Here is a 21204-nt window from a genome sequence, read left to right as displayed (position 1 = left end):
TTCATGGTTTGCTCATCTGTGCAAGTGACACCATATTTAGAAGAATCGCTATGCTCTTTTGAGGATAAGATGGGCAATTAAAAAAAAACAAAACCCAAAACCTTTGTGAAGTTACTAAAGTGATGTTGTAGATAAAAATCACAATCAGATTTGCAAATCACTTTACACAACCCTGGGGAGGTAGGTGTAATTATTGTACCAATTTACAGAGGAGGGAAACTGAGGCACAGAGTGATTTCGAAGGCTTACCCAGGGTCAGCCAGCTCATTAGTATCTGAGGCAGAATTCAAACTCAGGTCTTCCTGTCCCCAAATTCAACAGTCTATCCACTGTGCTAGCAGCACTAAACTTGAAGTTGGGAAGCTCTATTTTCAAATCCTGTCTCTGGAACTTACTCATTGTCTGACCAAGGGCAGGTCACCTAATCTCCCAGATCCTTGGTTTCCCTTTCTGTAAAATGGGAAGAGCTAATTGAGGCTTTAAATAGATTTTGTATGTAAAGCTGATCATGATGCCCCCTTTTTTGCATAATGGACAGAATCTAATAAGAAGCCAAGAAATATTTAAAACCTGAGCCCTCCTTCACCAGCAAAAGTGTTCATGTGAAAATTCAGAAGAAATAGTTGCTTTAAACAATCAAAAAATTAAGTTAGACTTTATATGTCAATCAAGAACACTGAAGTTAGTCTGTATGTGTTCTAAAGCCAGATAACCAAGAGCCTGATGGTTAGCACACTTGACCAATTTTAAGATGCTACATAAATGTCAGTTATAGCATTATTTGGAGGCAGAAGACCTGGGTTCAAATCCTGGCTGTACTGTTTATTTGCTGCCTTGTGATTGTTAGGTCAGTCACTAAACCTATCTGGGCCTCAGTTTCCCCATCTGTAAAATTAGCGGGTTAGACTAGGTGACCTCTGAGGTACATTGCAGTCCTGGATCTAGGATCAGTGATCCTATGAGCTAAAGAAAAGGAGGTGGTTGCATTATTGTCACCCCCATTTTACAAATAAAAAACCCTAAAGTTCAGAGGTGGGTTGTCCTTGGTCACTCAGCTAAGTCAAGGACAAGAATGAGGAATCAAACCCAGCATTTGATTTTGACCCTAGAAGGAGCCAAGTTCTTTCCATGACACAACCTAGATCAAGAGGGATAAGGACAACTCCATCCCCTGAGCCTGTATCTTAGCAACAGCTTGTATCATGTGCAACCATCAATCAGAGGCACTCAGTGTTTCTCAAGGTGACTCGGGCAGCTCCTCATTCAGGCTCAGGCTCCAAACCTGGCTCCTCACTCATGCCAATATTCCATCTAAGACATCCCTGTCATGGACAATATGCAAGGTTGTCACTTGGCCAAGGTACCCTCATTGACATGGGCACTGTTGACAGGCCTGCATCTTCGTACCCTGACAGCTGGGCTGAAGCAAATTAAATCTGTAATGGAAGCTGAAATTTAATTAACTGCAGAGGAAGTTTTGCATATCCTACAGGTTACACAGACAGCATTCAGTGCATCCATGTTTTTAATGACAAACTTAACAGATGTTGGGTAAGTGGGTCGTGGGTTTGTTTCTTTTTTAGTCCTAAACAAGGTGATGTCAATTAAACAAGCAGAGGTTGACTGGTGGGGGGACCACCTCTGAAATATTAAGTGTATTGTAATTCCTGGGTTTCTTGACTAGGAAGGGTCTTCCCCCAAACTCAACAGCTCCTGGTGTGGAATCCTGCCCAGGGAGCCACCATCACTGATGTGGTCAAATTCTCCTGCCTGCTTTCCTTGCCAGTTTGTGAACACAGTGAATGAAATTAATATTAAGCAGCAGGAAGAACATGAATGAGTGCTGCTCTTGGAGATGAATGTGTGGATTGAAGTGTAATTAAGATATATGCAAAGAATCAGATTTCCGGAACTCCTCTAGCAGACAATGACATTGCCCAAGTGACTCTAGAAAAAGGAGGAGGGGAGGGAGCCTTTGTGATTTGGGATTGTAGACTTAGAACTGGAAAAAGCCTTAGAGAACATCTGATCCAACCCCTTCATTTTACAGAATGAGGAGGGCCAGAGATTGGGATCAATCAACCAATCAACAAGTATTTTTGTTTGTTTGGGGGTTTTTTTGTTTTGTTTTTTGTTTTTTTAGTGAGGCAATTGGGGTTAAGTGACTTGCCCAGGGTCACACAGCTAGTAAGTGTTAAGTGTCTGAGGCCGGATTTGAACTCAAGTACTCCTGACTCCAGGACTGGTGCTCTATCCACTGCACCATCTAACTGCCCCAACAAGTATTTTTGAAGCGCCTTTGATGTGCTTACCACAAGAGGTGATGACCAAATCAGAACCTACAGCTTCTACTGTGAACAATCCAACTCAATTTATTAAACACACATTTATTAAATGCCTACTGTGTACAATTTGAGAGGCAATATGGCATACTATGATAGGAGTTATAGTTTCTCTGATTTGAGTGTCATCTCTTGTAGTCTATTTGATGTTGGGGTGTGGATTGCAAATTTTGTGTACTACCTACAGAGGACACAAGAAAATTCTCAACATTGTCTTCAATAGATGGTCCTGTTGGATGTGTGACATGTCTTTGTAGAGTCTACAATTCTGTTGACATTGTTCATTCAGAGCCAGTTCATTCAGAGTCACCCTTGAGATCAAAATGAATGAAGAGAAAATGAGTGAATGAATGAATGATAAAGCCCTTCCAGGTCATAATTTTTGTAGGTCTAGTGCAGAAGCAGCTGTGGCAAGTAAAAAAATGCCCAAAGAAAGAACAGGGTCCAGTCTGGAGCCACCTAGATATAATAAGTTCTCACCCATCAGAACACCATGTCCCAGAGTCTTGTTGAAGTGCCCAGGACTTAGGGACCTGTCCCAACCTATCGAAATAGACTAGTCTCTTTAGCATCCTATGGAAGCATTATTTGTCTTTTTATTATTCCATGGAAGAATTATTCTATGGAGAGAGTCCTTTCTCCACTATATCACACTGCCTGGATTGTGATGGTCAGGAGAGACCTGGATTCAAATCTCATCTGTGGGCAAATCCCTTAACCTCCCTGATCCTCATCTATAAAATGGGGATAATACCAGTGGTACCCGTTGTACGAGCTTGCAAGAACTGAATAAGATGAGGATGTTTTGTGAATCTTAAGGTGCCTTGAGAATGTCAGCTATTTCTATCATAAGTGTGGTCCCTGGATATCTCTAACCACAGTATTCCCTCCTGATCTAGTCAGAAGCACCAGCGATTAGGGGCAGCTAGGTGGTGCCCTGGAGTCAGGAGGACCTGAGTTCAAATCTTACCTCGGATACTTAACACTTTCTAGCTGTGTGACCCTGGGCAAGTCACTTAACCCCAATTGCCTCACCAAAAAAAAAAGTACCAGCAATCAGATATTTTGAAGGTCCTTCAAAAATCAAATGAGATAATATATGTAAAGGGCTTAGCACAGTGCTAGCACATAGTAGATACTTCATAAATGCTTGTTTCCCCCTGCACCACTCTTTCTTCAGCCCTGCCCTAGGTAGGTAAGTCACTTTCCCTCTCCTTGGTTCAACTTGCTTTGCTGAGAGAGGATCTGATGGGAGACGTCCCACCTGCTGAGAGGCAGTGTAGTGTATTGGAAAGAGCATCAGACCCAGGCCCAAGTCTCAGTTCCAGCCCTTCCACTGGCACTTCAGCTTGTGCTGAGTTGGAGCCCTAGATCCTGCAGTCATTGCACAAGTCATACCTTACCAAGAGCCTCAGAGGAAAAGCACAAGATAACCTAGTGACTGATTAGAGTAGGGAGGGGGATGAGAAAATGGAACCCAGCAACCTCCTCTCTAATCATCCCCTCTCTCCCACCCCAGTCTCTCTCCAGCACTCACACCAGGTGGAATTCTGTCTTGGGTTTTATTTTCTTTTATTGTGAGCTGAGATGTGGGGTTGGTGCTTATTGGGATGCAAGCTTTTCCATTGGACTAATCATGATGGTGGCTACCCCTGGCCTAACCACACCAACTAGGATGAGTTGTGGTTATTTCAGCTGCCAACCCTAAAGAGCTTATAGTGAATGAATGAATGGATGAATGAAAAGAATGAAGGAAAGAGAAAGAAGGGAAGGAAGAAAGAGAAATAGAGAGGAAAGAAGGAAGGGAGAGAGAGGAAGGGAGGAGAAAAAGGAAAAGAAGAGCATGTATTATGCACTTACTACATACAACAATTTATCTTAACATATTTATGGAAATTGGTCTTTAACAGAGTCTACAAAACAGGCAAATATGAAATGAATGGCAACTTATTCCAGGGGTTGTGTGCTGAAACGACTTTCTTTGAAAGTCTCTGTTGGTTTCTTACCTCCCTCAGTGAGAACATTTAATGACTTTAACAAGAAACAACTGCCCAATTGTGAAGGGTTTTTTTTTCTTCCTTGAGGGTGAGTGGAAGAGAGGTCTCCAATAAATTTCATGTGCAACACAACAAATTTGTACTTAATATGGTCTTTAAAAATTATGTTTCATTCATGTACAATCTGGAGGTGTTTAGCCTGGGGAAGAGAAGACTTTGGTAGAACATAACTGTCTCCCAGTATCTGAAAAGGCAGCTGGGTGGTACAGTAAATATAGAGCACCAGGTCTGGAGTCAAGAAGACCTGAGTTCAAATCTAGCCTCACACACTAGCTGTGTGATGCTGGGCAAGTCACTTAACTTGTTTGCCTCAGTTTCCTCAACTATAAAACAGGGGTAATAATAATACCCCACCCCACAAGGTTGCTGTGAGGATCCAGTGAGATAATAATTGGAAAGCACTGAGTATAGTGGCTGGCGTATAGTAAGCACTATGTAAATGTTAGTCATTATTAGCTATTATTATTATTATTATTATTACATGTGGAGGAGGCATTGATATGTTCTTCTTGGTCTCAAGGGGCAGAACTAAGAGTAGTCTAATGGGGGAGACAACATGTAAATAACCACATGCCAACAAGATGCATACAAGATAAATTGGAGATTACCAACAGAGGGAAAGGGCTAGCTTTAAGAGAGATAGGGAAGGGGCAGCTAGGTGGCGCAGTGGATAGAGCACCGGCCCTGGAGTCAGGAGTACCTGAGTTCAAATCCGGCCTCAGACACTTAACACTTACTAGCTGTGTGACCCTGGGCAAGTCACTTAACCCCCATTGCCCCGCAAAAAAAAAAAAAAAAAAAAAAAAAAAGAGAGAGAGATAGGGAAAGGCTTCATATTCAATATTTTCAGATGAATGTTAGAGAAATAGCCCCAGAGGTCTCTTCCATCTCTACTAGTCTTCGATACCCTAAGGGATTCATTTGCTACAGCTGATGGGCACTAGAATAGGCAATATCACATAATGACCGGCAATCAATCTCTAAGCCTGAAATGAAATCATGATATAGATCAATGGAAATAAATGGTGCAGTGGAAAAGACCTGAGGTGTGGAGTTCTGGGTTCTGATCCTGGCTCTGCTAACTACTAGCTGTGTGGCCTTGGACAAGTTCATTTATTTCTGTGGGCCTCGGTTTCTTTGTCTTTAAAGGAGGGAGCTGGACTGGATGTCTTCTTTTTGTTTTGTTTTGTTTTGTTTTTGTTTTTAGTGAGGCAATTGGGGTTAAGTGACTTGCCCAGGGTCACACAGCTAGTAAGTGTTACGTGTCTGAGACCGGATTTGAACTCAGGTACTCCTGACTCCAGGGCCGGTGCTCTATCTACTGCGCCACCTAGCTGCCCCTGGATGTCTTCTAAAATCCCTTCGAGCTCCTAAGTCTTAAGACATTGAGCTCCGGGTCATCTAGTCAGACCCTCTCATCTAGTCAGACCCTCAGGGAACTGAGGCCTGGAGAGTTGAAGTGACTCGTTGGAGCTTGACCTGAGGCCCTCCAAGGCCAGGGCTGCTGCCGGATGAGCACGACCCAGATTTTGCTTGGCCCCAAGCTCTTTCTGGTTTGTGGTACTCGTCAGAAGCTGCCTGTTCCCCAGTGATGTGTTCTGCAGTTATCACAGCCCTCCTTCTCTTCGGCCATAAAGGAAAAACGACGGCTTAGAATTCCAATAAAGGCGAATATGAGTCTCATAAACTTATGTAAAGGCACAGAAAGCAAACAAGGCCTGGGGAGAGTTCACGTGGCCTTCTTTTACAAAGATTGTTGTTATTAATAAACTTTGCCACAAAGTGGGCCTTTTCTTTCCCTTTCCAATACTTTGCATTTAGGCTGACGGTGAATTTCCAGCCCTGTGGTGATCTCACTTAAACTAATAAATGAAGTTATTCTTAACCAACCGGATGCTGGGAAAGAAGCCTCCTCCATGCTGGGTCACAAGTCTGGCTTCTCTTAACATCCTGGCTGCTCCAGGCAAAGGAGTCCCAGGGCTGACTGTCATGGGACCCGGGTTCTAGTCCACCTGAGCTCTGTGGGACTCCAAGTCTTCTGGGCTTCCATTTCTTCTGTTTCAAAGCAGGATGACATCATCCCCTCCTCACCTCCAATCTACCTCTTCTTAGGGCCTCATTCTAAGTCTGGCCCCAACCTCCCAGGGCCCATCTTCCCATTCTTGTCCATTCTCCACTCCCCTGTCAAAGTGATCTCCCTTGAGTTCACGTCTAACCACGCTACCCCCACCCCCATTCAAACAACTCCAGTGGGATCAAATACAAAATCCTCTGTCTGGTGGGGCAGCTAGGTGGTGCAGTGGATAGAGCACTGACCCTGGAGTCAGGAAGTCCTGAGTTCAAATCTGGCCTCAGACACTTGACACATACTAGCTGTGCGACCCTGGGCAAGTCACTTAACTCCAATTGCCTCATCTCCCCCCCAAAACAAAACAAAACAAAACAAAAATCCTCTGTCTGGCATTCAAAGCCCTTCATGACCTTCCTCTCAACCTCTCCAGATGTGGTACACCTTTCTCCCTACCTCATATTCTTCAGTCTGGTGACACTGTCCCCCTTCTGATGTAGGAGCAACCTCTTCCATCATTTCATCTTCCTCATTCATGACCTTCCATCTCGAAACTTGGCATTTTCACTGGCTGTCCCCCAAGCCTGGAATTCTCTCCTTCCTTATCACTGCCTTGTGGCTTCCTTCGAGTCTCAATTAAAATCCTGCCTCCTACAAGAAGTCTTTCCTAGTCCTCCTTAATCTTATATAAATATATATTAGTAAGTATAAGTATGTATACATACATATATATTAATTTTACTGTCTGAGATGATTTCCTATTTGTTTTCTCTCTTTGCCTGTCTCTGTTTCTCTGTGTGTCTTTCTCTGTCTCTTTGTCCTTTCTGTCTGTCTGTCTGTCTTTGTCTCTGTCTCTGTCTCTCTCTGTGTATGTGCACCTCTCTCTCCTTGTATCTAGTTATTTTCATGTTGTCTCCCCCGTTAGGCTGAGATCCCTGAGAGCAAAGACTTGTCTTTTGTTGTTGTTGGCCTTTCTTTTTATCACTAGCACATAGTAGGTACTTAATAAATGTTTGTTGACTTAACCTACAAAGAAGCAGTTTGACTAAGTAGCCTCTGATGTTCTTTCTACCAATAAATCATAATCTTATGATATCATGTAGGCAAGAAGTTCACTTACCTATCTGTCTTTCAGAGAAGTTTGACATTTCTGTGGGCAGGTGCCTAATGAGTCCAAACATGAATCAAAGGAAGCAAATTGAACGAATCAGGATTCATTTAGTCCAGAATGCCCTGGGTGGATTTGGTAGAATCAGTTCCCACCAGCAGTGGCCCTGGTTCATTTTACTTTTTGACTCATTTGTATTTTCATTCATCTCATATTTATTGAGTAGTTTCTGTTAACCAGTCAATCAATAAGCATTTATTAAGCGCTTGCTGTGTGCCAAGTACTACAAGGTGCTATGCTAAACACCAAGCAAGGATGCTAAGATGTGGAAGAGCCCCTGCCCTTGGAGGGCTTACTATTGTGCAATAGGAAGACAAACCATGTTCAATTCAACTTGACAGACATTTATTAAGCAACAGTGTGGTGTAGCAGATAGACAACCAGCCTTGAGTAGAAGGAGTTACCTCATTAAGAGTTCCCTGTGGGGACAGCTAGGTGGTACAGTGGATAAAGCACCAGCCCTGGATTCAGGAGGACCTGAGTTCAAATCTGGACTCAGACACTTGACACTTACTAGATGTGTAATCCTGGGCAAGTCACTTAACCCTCATTGCCCTGCCAAAAAAAAAGAATTCCCTGCAGGGGGCAGCCAGGTGGCACAGTGGATAGAGCACCACTCCTGGAGTCAGGAGGACCTGAGTTCAAATCTGACCTCAGGCACTTGACACTTACTAGCTGTGTGACCCTGGGCAGGTCATTTAACCCCAATTGCCCTGCCCCCCCCAAAAAAAAAGAGAGAGAGAGAATTCCCTGCAGTGATGAAATCTTAGCTCTCATTCCCCCCAAAACTTTGTACAAATCAAAAACAGAATGCTGTGACATCATAATCTTGCTTGTCTCCAAAGAAAAGATACAAGAAGACATCTGTCCCCGGTGCTCTACAGAGGTGGGGGACCATGAGTAAAGAGAATTGCATCCAACATCAGACCTTTTAGGGACATTTAGGTTAGTTTTGTTGAATTTTTTTGTTTCTTTCTTCCTCTTTGTAGTCTTTATTATAATGGATGACTCTCTAGAAGGGAGTGAGAGAGGAATAGATTAGTTAATATAAGTGATATTTTTAAAATTATATCAATAAAATATATTTTTAAAAAATATGCAAGGTACTGTGTTAGGAGCTAGGGACCTAAGATAATGCTAAAACAGTTTCCACCCTTAAGGATCTTATATTTTGAAAGCCCAAGAGCAAAATACAATATGTGCTCAGGTAACTGCGTGCTGATTTGAGGAAGGAGAAAGTAGAAGGATCAGGGAAGCCTTCCTGGAGGAAGGAGGTCCTGCCTGAGCAAATCCTTGAAGGACTAGAAAGAGGCAAGTCTAAGGAAGGAGTATATTCTAGGCACGAAAGACATGATGGGCAAAGGCAGAGGCAAAAGAAATGATGGTGACTCCAATTGGACTGAACCAGAAACCGTGTGAAAAGTAATACCATAGGACTAAAAAGGTGGGCAATAGTCACTTTCGACAGGCAGAGTTAATCTTTTTTCAGAGGTGATGGGGAGCCTCCAAAATAGTTTAAGTAAGGGAGCAACCATGGTGCAGCATACCTTGGAAAGCTGATTTTTAGCTGCTCTGTGGAGTTCATTCATGAACATGTTGAATATCACTTCCTGCCCAGGGGAGTAGAAGCTCTCTGAGGCTAAGAACTGTTTCGTTTTTGCTTTGTATCCCTAGCTCCTAAAACACTGCCTCACACATTTTTTTTTTTTTTTTGGAGGAGCAATGAGGGTTAAGTGACTTGCCCAGGTGTCACACATCTAGTAAGTGTCAAGTGTCTGAGGCCGGATTTAAACTTAGGTCCTCCTGAATCCAAGGCCAGTACTTTATCCACTGTGCCACCTAGCTGCCCCCATGCATTTTTAATGGTTTTTTTTTAAGTGAGGCAATTGGGGTTAAGTGACTTGCCCAGGGTCACACAGCTAGTAAGTGTCAAGTGTCCGAGGCCGGATTTGAACTTAGGTACTTCTGACTCCAGGGCCGGTGCTCTATCCACTGCGCCACCTAGCTGCCCTCCCCCATGAATTTTAAAAAATACATTTTTATTGATAACTTTTGTTTTGAAATCACCTATACTTTCCATGTTATCCCTCTTCCCAAATCCTTCTAGATAGATTGGAGAGGAGGGGAGATTAGAGGTAGGGAGCCCAACTAGGAGATCCTTATGAAAGTCCAAGGGAGAGGTGATGAGGGCTGCATTAGGGTAATGACTATGAGTGGAAAGAAGGGGAGGGATGTGAGAGGTGTTGCAGAAGGAGATTCAAAAGGATTCTCAGAATTGAATGGAGTACTGAGGAAAAGGGGAAAGTGGGGGATGACTCAGAGGTTGAAAACCTGGGTGATTGACACAACAAAACTGGCAGAAGGGCTTTGAGTGGTCTGGGATTTGACAGAAAGGAGGGATCACTTCTGGTTAGTGGATCAGGGATGGTTAATGGAGGCAGCTGGGGTTTGAAGAATGGGTAGGAGCTCAAAAGAAGGAATGAATAGGTGGGGAAGAGGAAAGAATTTCAAGTAAAAGCAACAGCATGAGCAGAAATGCAGAGGTGGGGAGGCACAAGACATTTTTGAAAAGGCAATATGATGCAATGGAAAGAATTAAGGGTTCTCCCTTAACTTTTAATTTAACTCTTCATTTACATACCTTAGCATATAAGGTATATAAATGAATATATTAAGTATAAAAAGTAAATATATAAAGGAAAAATTAACTGAACTCCCAGGAGACATAGACAGTAATGCAATACTAGCCGGAGATTTCAATGTCCCTCTCTCAGTTTTGAATAATTCTAAGAGAAAGATAAACAAAATGAAAAATATAGAACTGAACAAATTGTTAGAGAAACTCAGGCTAAAAGACTTCTTCTAAATGAGACTGCTAAGGAATATACCTTTTTTCTCAGCACCACATGGAACTTTTACAAAAATTGACCATGTATTAGGACACAGATATTGCAAACAAATGTAAAAAGACACACATAATAAATACATCCATTACAGACCATAACACAATAAAAATCATAATCAGTTCAGGGAATACACACAAAAGACACAGAACCAAATGGAGATTAAATGACAAATCCTAAATAATGAGTTGGTCAAAGAACAAATTATAGAAACAATTACTAATAAAATTATAATGATGAAACAACATGTCATATTTTGGGGATGCCACTAAAACAGTCCCATGACAAAAATCATCTTTCTTTAAAATGTACATTAACAAAATAGAAAAAGAAAATATTAATTAATTTTAAAATAATATAATTAAATATTAAATTATTACCAAAATAAATAAATATAATTTAAACATATTATAAAACAAACAAACCTAAAGCACAAAAGAGAAGATACTAAAGATTAGAGACGAAATTGGTAGACTATAACCTTAAAAAGCTATTTAAATGATAAAAACAAAATTTAAAGCTTGTTCTTTGAAAAAGACTAATCAAATTGATAAGCTTTTAGCCAAGCTGATTAAAAAGAAGAGAGTAGAAAAGTCAAATCAACAAAATAGCACATGAACAAGGGAAAATCACAATGAAAACCAGAAGAAATGAAAAAAAGTTGGAATCTATCATACACAGATATATGCTAACAGAAATGAGAATACAAAAGAAACAGAGGAATTGTTGTTCAGTTGTTTCAGTGGTGTCTGACTCTTCCTGATCCCATTTGGGGTTTTCTTAGCAAAGATACTGAAGTGGTTTGCCATTTCCTTCTCCAGCTTATTTTACAGATTAGGAAACTGAGACAAACAGGGTTAAGTGACTTGCTCAGAGTCACACAACTAATAAGTTTTTGAAGCTACATTTGAACTCAGAAAGATGAGGTTTTCTGACTCTATGGTACCACCCAGCTGCTCTAGAGGAACACCTTCAAAAATATAAACTACCCAAACTAACAAAAGACCAAATAGAAGAGTCTAATGGTCTTGTAACAGTGGTGATCAATACAAATTCTGCTGCTGAACATTTGGCTCTCTGTGTCATCCCTGGAGTCTGAAAGCCGGTGGATTCTCAAATGTGACTCCCAGTTAAAGGAGGTGAACTTGACTTCAGACAAAAGGTGTCTTTGACATGGAGGTTTTGCCCCAAATTGCTATGTGCTACTGCCACATAAGTAAGTAGTGTGCATGAATGTGTACTCATTAGAAGACTGAAAAATTCCAAGAATCTGGAAACTAGAATGGTGGAGGCTCCTAGGATGTAGTGAGAATGAGACTCAATAGATGTTTACTTTTGGGTACCATGTTTGAGGAAGGATATTGATGAGTGAGAGGATGTCCAAAGAAGGGTAGCCAGGCGGGTGAAGCCATGTGAGGACTGGGTAAAAGAACTGGAAATATTTAGTCTGGAGAAGACTTGGCACAGGAAAGGGCTGGGATCATGAACTACCTTCAAGTATCTGAAGGGATGTCATGCAGAAGGAGGATTAACCTTGTTTAACTTGGCTCCAGAGAGAAGAACGAGGAGTGGGGTAGAAGTTTACAAAGGAAAAGCTTCACAACAATTAGCAGCATCCAGAAGTGGATTGGACTGCCTAAAGAGGTCTTCAAGCTAAGCCTGGGCAGACACAAGTCAGGGAGGTTCTTTTGATTAGCTCACCTCTCAAATCTCCAAATTATTATTTTTGTTTTGTTTTTTTGAGAGGCAATGGGGGTTAAGTGACTTGCCCAGGGTCACACAGCTAGTAAGTGTCAACTGAGGTAGGATTTGAACTTAGGTCCTATTGAATCCAGGGCCAGTGCTTTATCTACTGCACCACCTAGCTGCCTCCCAAATCTCCAAATTATAATTATTGTAGTAGAGATTCTTTTTTTTTTCAAGTTTCATTTGGACTTTGTGGCTGATGAGATCTCGTCCAACACTGAAAGTCTCCATCAAGAGTTTTAGTGTCATGTTGTTCCCCCTTGAGATCCTACAATGGTTAGAGGAAGCCTTCTAGCTTATCATGGGGACTCTATGGAAGATTTATATGAAGCCCTAGTCAAGAATTTGTTTTTGTTCAGTCATTTTGGCTGTGTCTGACTGTTTGTGACCCTATTTAGGATTTCTGTAGCAAAGATACTGGAGTGGTTTTCCCTGTCCTTCTCCAACTCATTCTTACAGATGAGGAAACTGAGGCAAACAGGATTAAGTGACTTGCCCAGGGTCACACAGCTAGTAAGTGTTTGAGGTCAGATTTGAATCTAGGTCTTCCTTAATCCTGACCCAAAGCTCTAACCACTGCACCACCTAGCTTTCCTTAATTAAGAATAGAGGGGCCTACCAGCTGTGTGACCCTGGGCAAGTCACTTAACCCTCATTGCCCCTCAAAAACAAAAACAAAACAAAAGAATAGAGGAACCTCTATTAGAGGCTCCCATAGAGGTCTGAGTCTATACAGGGAGTACCCGCCATCATAGAATCTCAGATCTGTCAAGGTAAAATAAATTCTCAGAGACTGTGAAGTTTCCATAAAACATTCTAACAAGGGGTCCATGGGTTCCACCAGATTGCCAGAGGGGCCAATGACACAAAAAAGGGTAAGGATGCTAGTTCCAGATTGAGAAAGAAAACATTTATTAAGCATATTTACAATGTGCCTGAGGGGCAGCTAGGTGGCACAGTGGATAGAACATTGGCCCTGGATTCAGGAGGACCTGAGTTCAAATCCGGTCTCAGACACTTGACACTTACTAGCTGTGTGACCCTGGGCAAGTCACTTAACCCTTATTGCCCTGCAAAAACCAACCAAACAAAAAACAATGTGCCTGGCATTGGGGATACAAACAAGCAAGCAAGTCAGTCCCTGCCTCCAAGAAGGTTACATTATAGTGGGGGAAGACAACAAATGTAGATCCTTAGATATGGAAGAGACATTTAACATCACTGAATTTAACTTAGAAGGGAGTGGAAAAAAATAGAATGGAGCCCTGGTGCTTGACAAGCTGTGGTGAAAGCTCCCCCTTCAGTGCTTGGACTTCCTAGGAAGAGAGTCCAAGGTTCTGATGGAAAGGAAATGAGGATGATGGCTCTAGTGAGGGCACCATAGTGAGGAGATAGGAATTTGATGATGTTTCAAAGAAAGTTCTGACCTCCATTGGTAGGAGTTTCCTAAGGGAGGACTCCTTCTCCCAATGAAATCATAGGTCCAGAAAGAAAGAAAGGAAAAAAAGAAAGAAAGGAAGGAAGAGAGGGAGGGAGGGAGGGAGAGAGAGAGAAAGAGAGAGAGAGAGAGAGAGAAAGAGAGAGAGAGAGAGAGAGAGAGAGAGAGAGAGAGAGAACGAAAGAATGAAATAAAGAAAGAAAAAAGAAAGATTCATATGTGACTCTTCTGCATGAAAAAAGCAAAAGCCAATGCAGGGAAACTTTGAGTCAGAACATGATATAGCAGTCTCCTTCTGCCTTTATTGGGGTAACTCTTCCCCAAGTAGTCCAACCATCATAGATAGCACAGTTATCCAGCTCTTTGCTTTATGATGAATAACAAGGGAAATATCAAAGACCAAGGTCATTAAAATGACAAAACGAGTCCCACTACCATTTTTGCTTAGGGGCATACTAGTTTTCTAGCTGCACAACTGACCATAGTGATGGAGGAGGAAAGCTTTATAATTTGAGCTGAACTTAGAGTACTAAACTATGTGCATCCCTTCTCCAAGGAGTTATGATAGAAAAAGAAAGAAAGTAGCCACCAGGAAGCAGTGGGCAAGAAGGAAGTTGAGTATATGCTGTGTGGGGAAAGGAGAACGTGAGGAAGAGAAGACAGAGAAGAGACATATTGCAGTGGCAGACAGCTGTTGTGATGGATTGTGGAAAGCAGTGTGGAAGAGAGGGGAAGTATGTCAAAACATGGAAGTCATTGGTTTGGTACGATTATGAATCAAGCTGTGGATCTCAGCCACAAACGTCAATGCTTACCCGGGTGAAAGCAGCGGGATCCAAGGCAGGAACACGACGTCTGCAGCCGTGGGGTATCTTTGCTCAGAATTAATGGCAGGAAAATCCTGAGCAAGCCGCTGTCCTAATAGCAGGCTGACTTGTTCCTGTGAGTCACTAGGCTTTCAAGATGGTGTTTTCACCAGCAAACTGACTTTGTAGCTAACATAATAAAAATAGTTTTGAATTGACTTATGGATCAATACCAATGAGCCCCAAATAGGGGGTTTTCCCCTTTTAATATACTGACTCTTGCATGAGGTAGTATACTACTTTTTTTTGTCTTTTAGTAGTATATTAATTTTAAATATTATTTTTTCTTTTCTGATTCCCCTTACCTTGCAGCTGCAGGCCCCTCCCTTCCAAAAATCATAGATACAGCTATATGTATATGTGTGTATACATACATACATACATACATACATACATACATACATACATACATACATACACACACATATCTTTTTATACATGTAAACATTATTTCCCCTGAAAGAATTTAAGGTCCTTAAGGGTAGGAACAATGTTTGTCTTGTCTCACCATTACTTAGCAGGATACCTGGCATATAGATACTTAATAAATGCTTGTTGATTGATTAATTCTGAGCTGGATTTGGGGGAGGGAGGTATAGATAGAGACATAAATTGTTGAGTCTGGAAGGGATACTAGACATCACATCCAACTCTTCTACCGATGACTACACTGGGAGTCAGAGATAGCTTTGACTGGACCCAATCAGAACTAGAATCCGGGTTTCTTGATTCCCAGTCTCATGCTGTAGGAATCACATCATATTACTTTCTATTTATTATATGAAGTTTTTATGACAGAGAAATCAAACCTTAGAGGAAAGGAATGATTAGTCCAAAAGTACAGAACAATTCAATGATGGGGGGGGCAGGGCAATGGGGGTTAAGTGGCTTGCCCAGGGTCACACAGCTAGTGTCAAGTGTCTGAGGTCAGATTTGAACTCAGATCCTTCTGAATCCAGGGCTGGTGCTTTATCCACTGTGCCACCTAGCTGCCCCCCAGAACTAAGACTCTTGACCTTTTGATTGCTACATCAATGTTTCACTCTAAACCAGGGACCCATCAAGATTATATATGTTTATGATATGCCACAGGTCAGATAGATCACCATTTCACTTTGGTGAGTGGGGTTAAATTTATGTGCATCTTTTCAACCCCATCTCTCTTCTGTAGTCACAGGAAGTCATAGGACTTAAACATGGAAAGATGCCTAGACATCGTAATTTATTTTATGATGAGAAAACTGGGGTCTAGAGTGGCTTACTCAATGGCACATAAGAAGTAGGTAGAGCCAGAATTCTAAGCCAGGCCTCCTATAATTCCAAATTCATAATGCCTTTCAATATACCATATCGCCTTTCCCAATCATGTTGTGGTTTTTAAAAATTACTGTGATTTAAACAAGTAAAATAAAAACATTGTTTTTTATCATTTTATTTTATTTTATTTTTTAGTGAGGCAATTGGGGTTAAGTGACTTGCCCAGGGTCACACAGCTAGTAAGTGTTAAGTGTCTGAGGCCGGATTTGAGCTCAGGTACTCCTGACTCCAGGGCCGGTGCTCTATCCACTGCGCCACCTAGCTGCCCCCTATTTTATTTTTAAAAGTCTCCCTTCTGCTTTTAACCTCTGGTCACATATTTCAACAAGGAAGGTTATTCTTCCTGAGATGAATGCCATCCAAGCCTGATGAAGTATACAGTTACTCTCCATCTCCTCCCTGAAAGGGGAGTTCATAAAGATGATGGAATAATTATTTGTGGATGCATGCTATGACTGCCCATTGCAGAGTTATTACTGAAGCCAGTGAGGAGGAACTTTATTACTTTATCTGAGATGAACCGACAAATCCAGAAATATGTTTCAGTACTCCAAGGGAAAGTGTGATGCCCTCTTCGCACCCTTTCCTAGTAGCCACTGTCCAGAGTTGATTCTGGTATAAACTTCATCCACAAGTCACAGCCTAAGCCCAAGTGTGTCTTGAAAGAATGTCTTTCAGGGCAGCTAGGTGGTACAGTGGATAGAGCACCAGCCCTGGAGTCAGGAGGACCTGAGTTCAAATCTGGCCTCAGACATTTAACGCTTAGTAGCTGTGTGACCCTAAGTCACAACCCCAATTGCCTCACTAAAAAGAAAGAAAGAAAGAAAGTCTTTCACTCCCTGATTTTATTTGGCAGAACTGAGCTAATTCTCCTTTTCAAGTAAGTCTTTTATTAGCTGCATTTCAATGTCTCTTGATCCAGACTTGTCGGGTGATGATGATGACGACTATGACAATGACAATGAGGACAACAATGCTGACGGTGACAATGATGATAACTAGCATTGATATAGCCCTTTTGGGGCAGCTAGGTGGCGCAGTGGATAGAGCACCTGTCCTGGATTCAGGAGGACCTGAGTTCAAATCTGGTCTCAGACACTTGACACTTACTAGCTGTGTGACCCTGGGCAAGTCACTTAACCCCTATTGCCTCACCAAAAAAGAAAGAAAGAAAGAAAGAAAGATATAGCTCTTTAATGTTTGCAGAGCTCTTTACATATTTTAAGTCACTTGATCTTTAAAACAACCCTATGAAGTATACTAAGAGCATATAAGTCAACAGGCAACCAAAAAAGGCTTAACATAATTCTCCACATTAAAAGAGGGATTAAAAAAATTACAAAAACAGGAATCATGTCCAAGATGAAAGAGATAAGAGTTTTGCTGTCATCTGCCTTAATAAAGCTACATCTAGAACAAAGCTTCTTAAACTGTGGGTGGTGACCCCATATAGGGTCATATAACTGAATGTGGGGGTTGCAAAAAATTTGGCAGTAAATGTTTGATTTATATACTAATTTTATATACTTATATACCTGGAGTTGCATAAAAATTTCTTGGGCAAAAAGGGGCCATGAGTGGAAAGAGGTTAAGAAGCCCTGATCTAAAATACTGTGTTCAGATATGGGTACTACATCTTAGGAAGGACATAAGCTAGAGAACATACAGAAGACACTAATGAGTCTGGGGTGAGGGTATGTAGACTGGAGAATGTGCCATAATGAAGCCTATTTGAAAGAACTAGGACTATATACCTTGGAGAAGAGAAGACCCAAGGGAGAGATGATAGCAATCTTTAAGCATTTAAAGGGCTACAATGTATAAGGAGAATTAGGCCTAGTTTGCTTGGCCCTAGAGGGTAGAATTAGGAGAAAAGATGGTTGGTTTGTTAGAAGGGAGGCTTTTTTGGGGATGGGGGAGGTGAGAATGTTTGGGAAGTATCAATTATGGGGTGGGAACACCAAAAAAAATCATTGAATTAAAAATTTTTTAAAAAATAACTAATATTTTACAAAAAAAAAATTAAAGGAAATAAAAGCAATGATTGGAAGTTGAAGAGAGGTAGGTTTTGGCTCCCTGTGAGGAAAATCTTCCTAACAATTAGAGAGGTCCAAAAGTGGAATGAGCTAGATGCTTTGGAGGTCATAAATTTCCTTTCCATAGAGGCCTTTAAGCAGAAGGTATTGTGGAAGAGGTTTCTAGGTGAATATTGATGGGACCAGACAGCCTCAGAGGTTCCTTCTCACTGAAAGAGTCTGTGGTTCTGATTCCCAGGTGGAAACAAGATTTTCTGTTCCATGCTAGTGGGCATTTGTCTTGGATGTAGCCGTCTGAATCATGCTGCAGCCGAAGTTGAGGTTTTCTGTGGGGTGGAGTCCAGGCCTGCCTTTCGGCCCAGTCTGTGATTTGCTTACCTTGGCTTCCCATTTTTAATTGAAAAGAAATCTTTCTGCCCAAGTTACCTTCCAGATCCCACCCTGGGTAGGACAACTGGGTCATATCCTTCATCAGCAAAGGCGACTGCTCTGGCCCAGGAGAAATATTCTATTGTTTTTCTGCTTCTCTCACCATCTATGATCATCCCACTGTCCCAGCCTGTTGTACTCCTTTTATTGTTCTGGTAGTTTAGTCTGTGTCATGGCATTATCTCCTATGTCTATCATTTAGAGTTAGGAAATTCAAGACCTAGGGAGGTAAGTAGGTGGGGATTAATATGAGTATTTTTTTTTTCTGCAAAGCTACCAGAGCTTGATTCCTAAACATTTGGGCCTGTACTCTTCATTGTTTGGTTTACTTGCTAAAATAGTAAAATCAAAGTTACCCACAGTCATAGAAATGGGAAGACTATGGATTGCTGAAATCATAGAGGAAACTTGAAAGAGTAGAAAGAGAATTCAGTATCAAGTCTGAAGGTTTGGTTTTGGGTCCTGTCTCCATCACTGTGTAACACTGAATCTTTCACCTGTGTTTCTATCACTCTCACATCTCTGTGTAACATTGTCTCCATAATTGTGTAACACTGTCTCCATCATTGTGTTACACTGTCTCCATCACTCTCACATCACTGGGTAACATTGTCTCCATCACTGTTACATCACTGTGTAACACTGACTGTATCACCTGTGTCACCTTAGGCATATCACTTCTCTTTTGAGTAGTTTCTTTCCCTATAGAATGAGAAAGTTGGACTAAGTCATCCCTAAAGTCTCTTCCAGTAGTAATAGTCTGTGCTTCTTTAATTGGAAATTCCATTATAGTCACAGCCTTCAAGTTTTTCCCATATTAAACTTAAAAAAGAAAAGTTTATTGATAACTTTTGTTTTTATAGCACCAAAATTTACCCTAATATTCTTCTCCTTCCTCCCTTCCAGAGAGTCATTTCATATAACAAAGAATATTTTTTAGAAAAAAAAGAGGAAGAAGAGGGAAAAATCAGCAATCCATTTTTTAAAAGTCTGAAAATCCAATGTTCCACACACATGGATCTCCAACCTCTGCAAAGGAGAGTGATGATACTAACAGTGAAATGTGGCTACAAATCTGGCCTTGCATCTAGAAAGATCTGGGTTCAAGTTCTGCCTTTGACACATATGGGCTGTGTAACCCTGGGGAAATCACTTAACCTCTTAGTGCCCCCCCCAAGTAGCTCTCTCTAAGACTATAAGTTGCAGAACAGGTGCCCATTCTCATAAATGATGAAATCACTTCTTCAGAGGTTAATTAACAATTAGCTAACACTTAACATGTAATGGAAGCTTCCAAGTAGGCTGTCTAATTAATGGCTGAAGTGCTGGAGCCAGGAACACCTGAGCTCAAATACTGCCTTAGTCACTTACAAGCTGTGTGACCCTGGAAAATTCACTTGACCACTCTGGGCCTCTGTTTCCTCATTTGTCAAATAAGAGAGTTGAACTTGATCACCAAGGTCCCTTCCAACTCTAAATCTAGGATGCAGTCTTGTGAGTCTATGACTACGAATCTGTCATTTCCTCCCACCCCCAACCAAAAAAAATGAATTTCTAGGGTCCTTTGAAGTTTGAAAAACCCGTCATATGCATGATCTCCTTTGAGTCCTCTAGCAACCCTGGGAGCCAGTTAGTACTAGTTATTTACTAGAACCGTCAGCCACTGAATCATTGAGGGTTGATGGTAAAGGTTGGAAACATTTTGGCTTCTCTGAGAATGAGAGAGGTCCCGGCCTTAACTGGAGATGTTTCATTCTTTCCTTATTTGAGTCCAGAAGCAAAGGGATAGGAAACTCAGGGCACTAAATTCAAGCATCCCATGACTGGGAATGTCACTTCCTAAACTCCGCATCTTTAGCAGGAATAGGAAGCTTTCATCCAAGAGAGGCAGAAAATGCCCGGGCCAAATGGCAAGAACTTACTTGTTGCATGTGTGTGGGAAACCCAGAAATCTATAGTAAATGGCCCGAGAATGGCAGGTGGGTTTTGGTGGTTTTCCTGAACCAGATTCTCCGCCTGTGCCATTATGGAAAAATCCACTAACAGAGAGGATCCCCAGAGACTTGTGAGATGGGAGATTTTTCCTTTCTATCTGCTGTCAAGCATGGTCCCTGTTTGGGGGTTTTCCTCTGGAGAGGGTGGTGCTATGTTTGATTAATCATCTTTCTCTCTGTTTATAAAAATATTTGTCACACACTAGAGAGAATAAACTGCTACACCTTGTGTGGTATCAAAATTGGAGAGACTGAATGAGTGTCAGCAAAGGATATGGTTGGGGCATATGGATCACCACCATCTTTTCATGAGGTCCTTTATTCCAGGAGTTCTTAACCTTTGTGTGTCATAGATACTGCTGGCTGTGTGACAAATCCTATGGATCTCTTCTCAGAACAATGTTTTTAAATGAATGAAATAAAATTCGTAAGATTACAAAGAAAGACAACTGTATTGAAATAGCTATCAAAATATATTTTTTTAAACTTTATGGATTCCAAGTTTAAAGTCTCTGCAGCATTCTTTTTTGCTGAAAAGTCCTGTGTTCTCCATCTTTGGCTGAATCCAAATTAGATCCAAGTAGGAGTAGATGGCAGGGGTGGGCAGGGAAGGGAGAGAGAGACAGAGACAGAGATAGACAGACACAGACAGACAGAGACAGAGACAGAGAGATTAGATGACTGAAGGCTTGAAGAGAGATTCTAGGTCTATAGGAAACTAAGTAGGATTTAATTCAGGTTGACTAAAAGCCATTACCACATAATAGTGGCCTCCATGGATGGAAACAAAGACTTTGATCCAGTCATTCCTGGTCACAAGGTAAAAAACAAAAACAGAGT

At 41.4% G+C, this 21204-nt stretch overlaps 1 protein-coding gene across 2 annotated transcripts in view; it reads left to right on the top strand.

Annotated features, from left to right (window-relative positions):
* SUSD5 (sushi domain containing 5) overlaps nt 1–21204 on the top strand; it is a 106931-nt gene that overhangs the window by 58615 nt on the left and 27112 nt on the right. The window lies entirely within an intron of this gene.

This window comes from Dromiciops gliroides, chromosome 5 (assembly GCF_019393635.1).
Source record: "Dromiciops gliroides isolate mDroGli1 chromosome 5, mDroGli1.pri, whole genome shotgun sequence".
Lineage (NCBI taxonomy): Eukaryota > Metazoa > Chordata > Mammalia > Microbiotheria > Microbiotheriidae > Dromiciops > Dromiciops gliroides.
The sequence above is the reverse complement of the archived record's forward strand: the minus strand, read 5'-3'. Positions and strand labels throughout refer to the sequence as shown.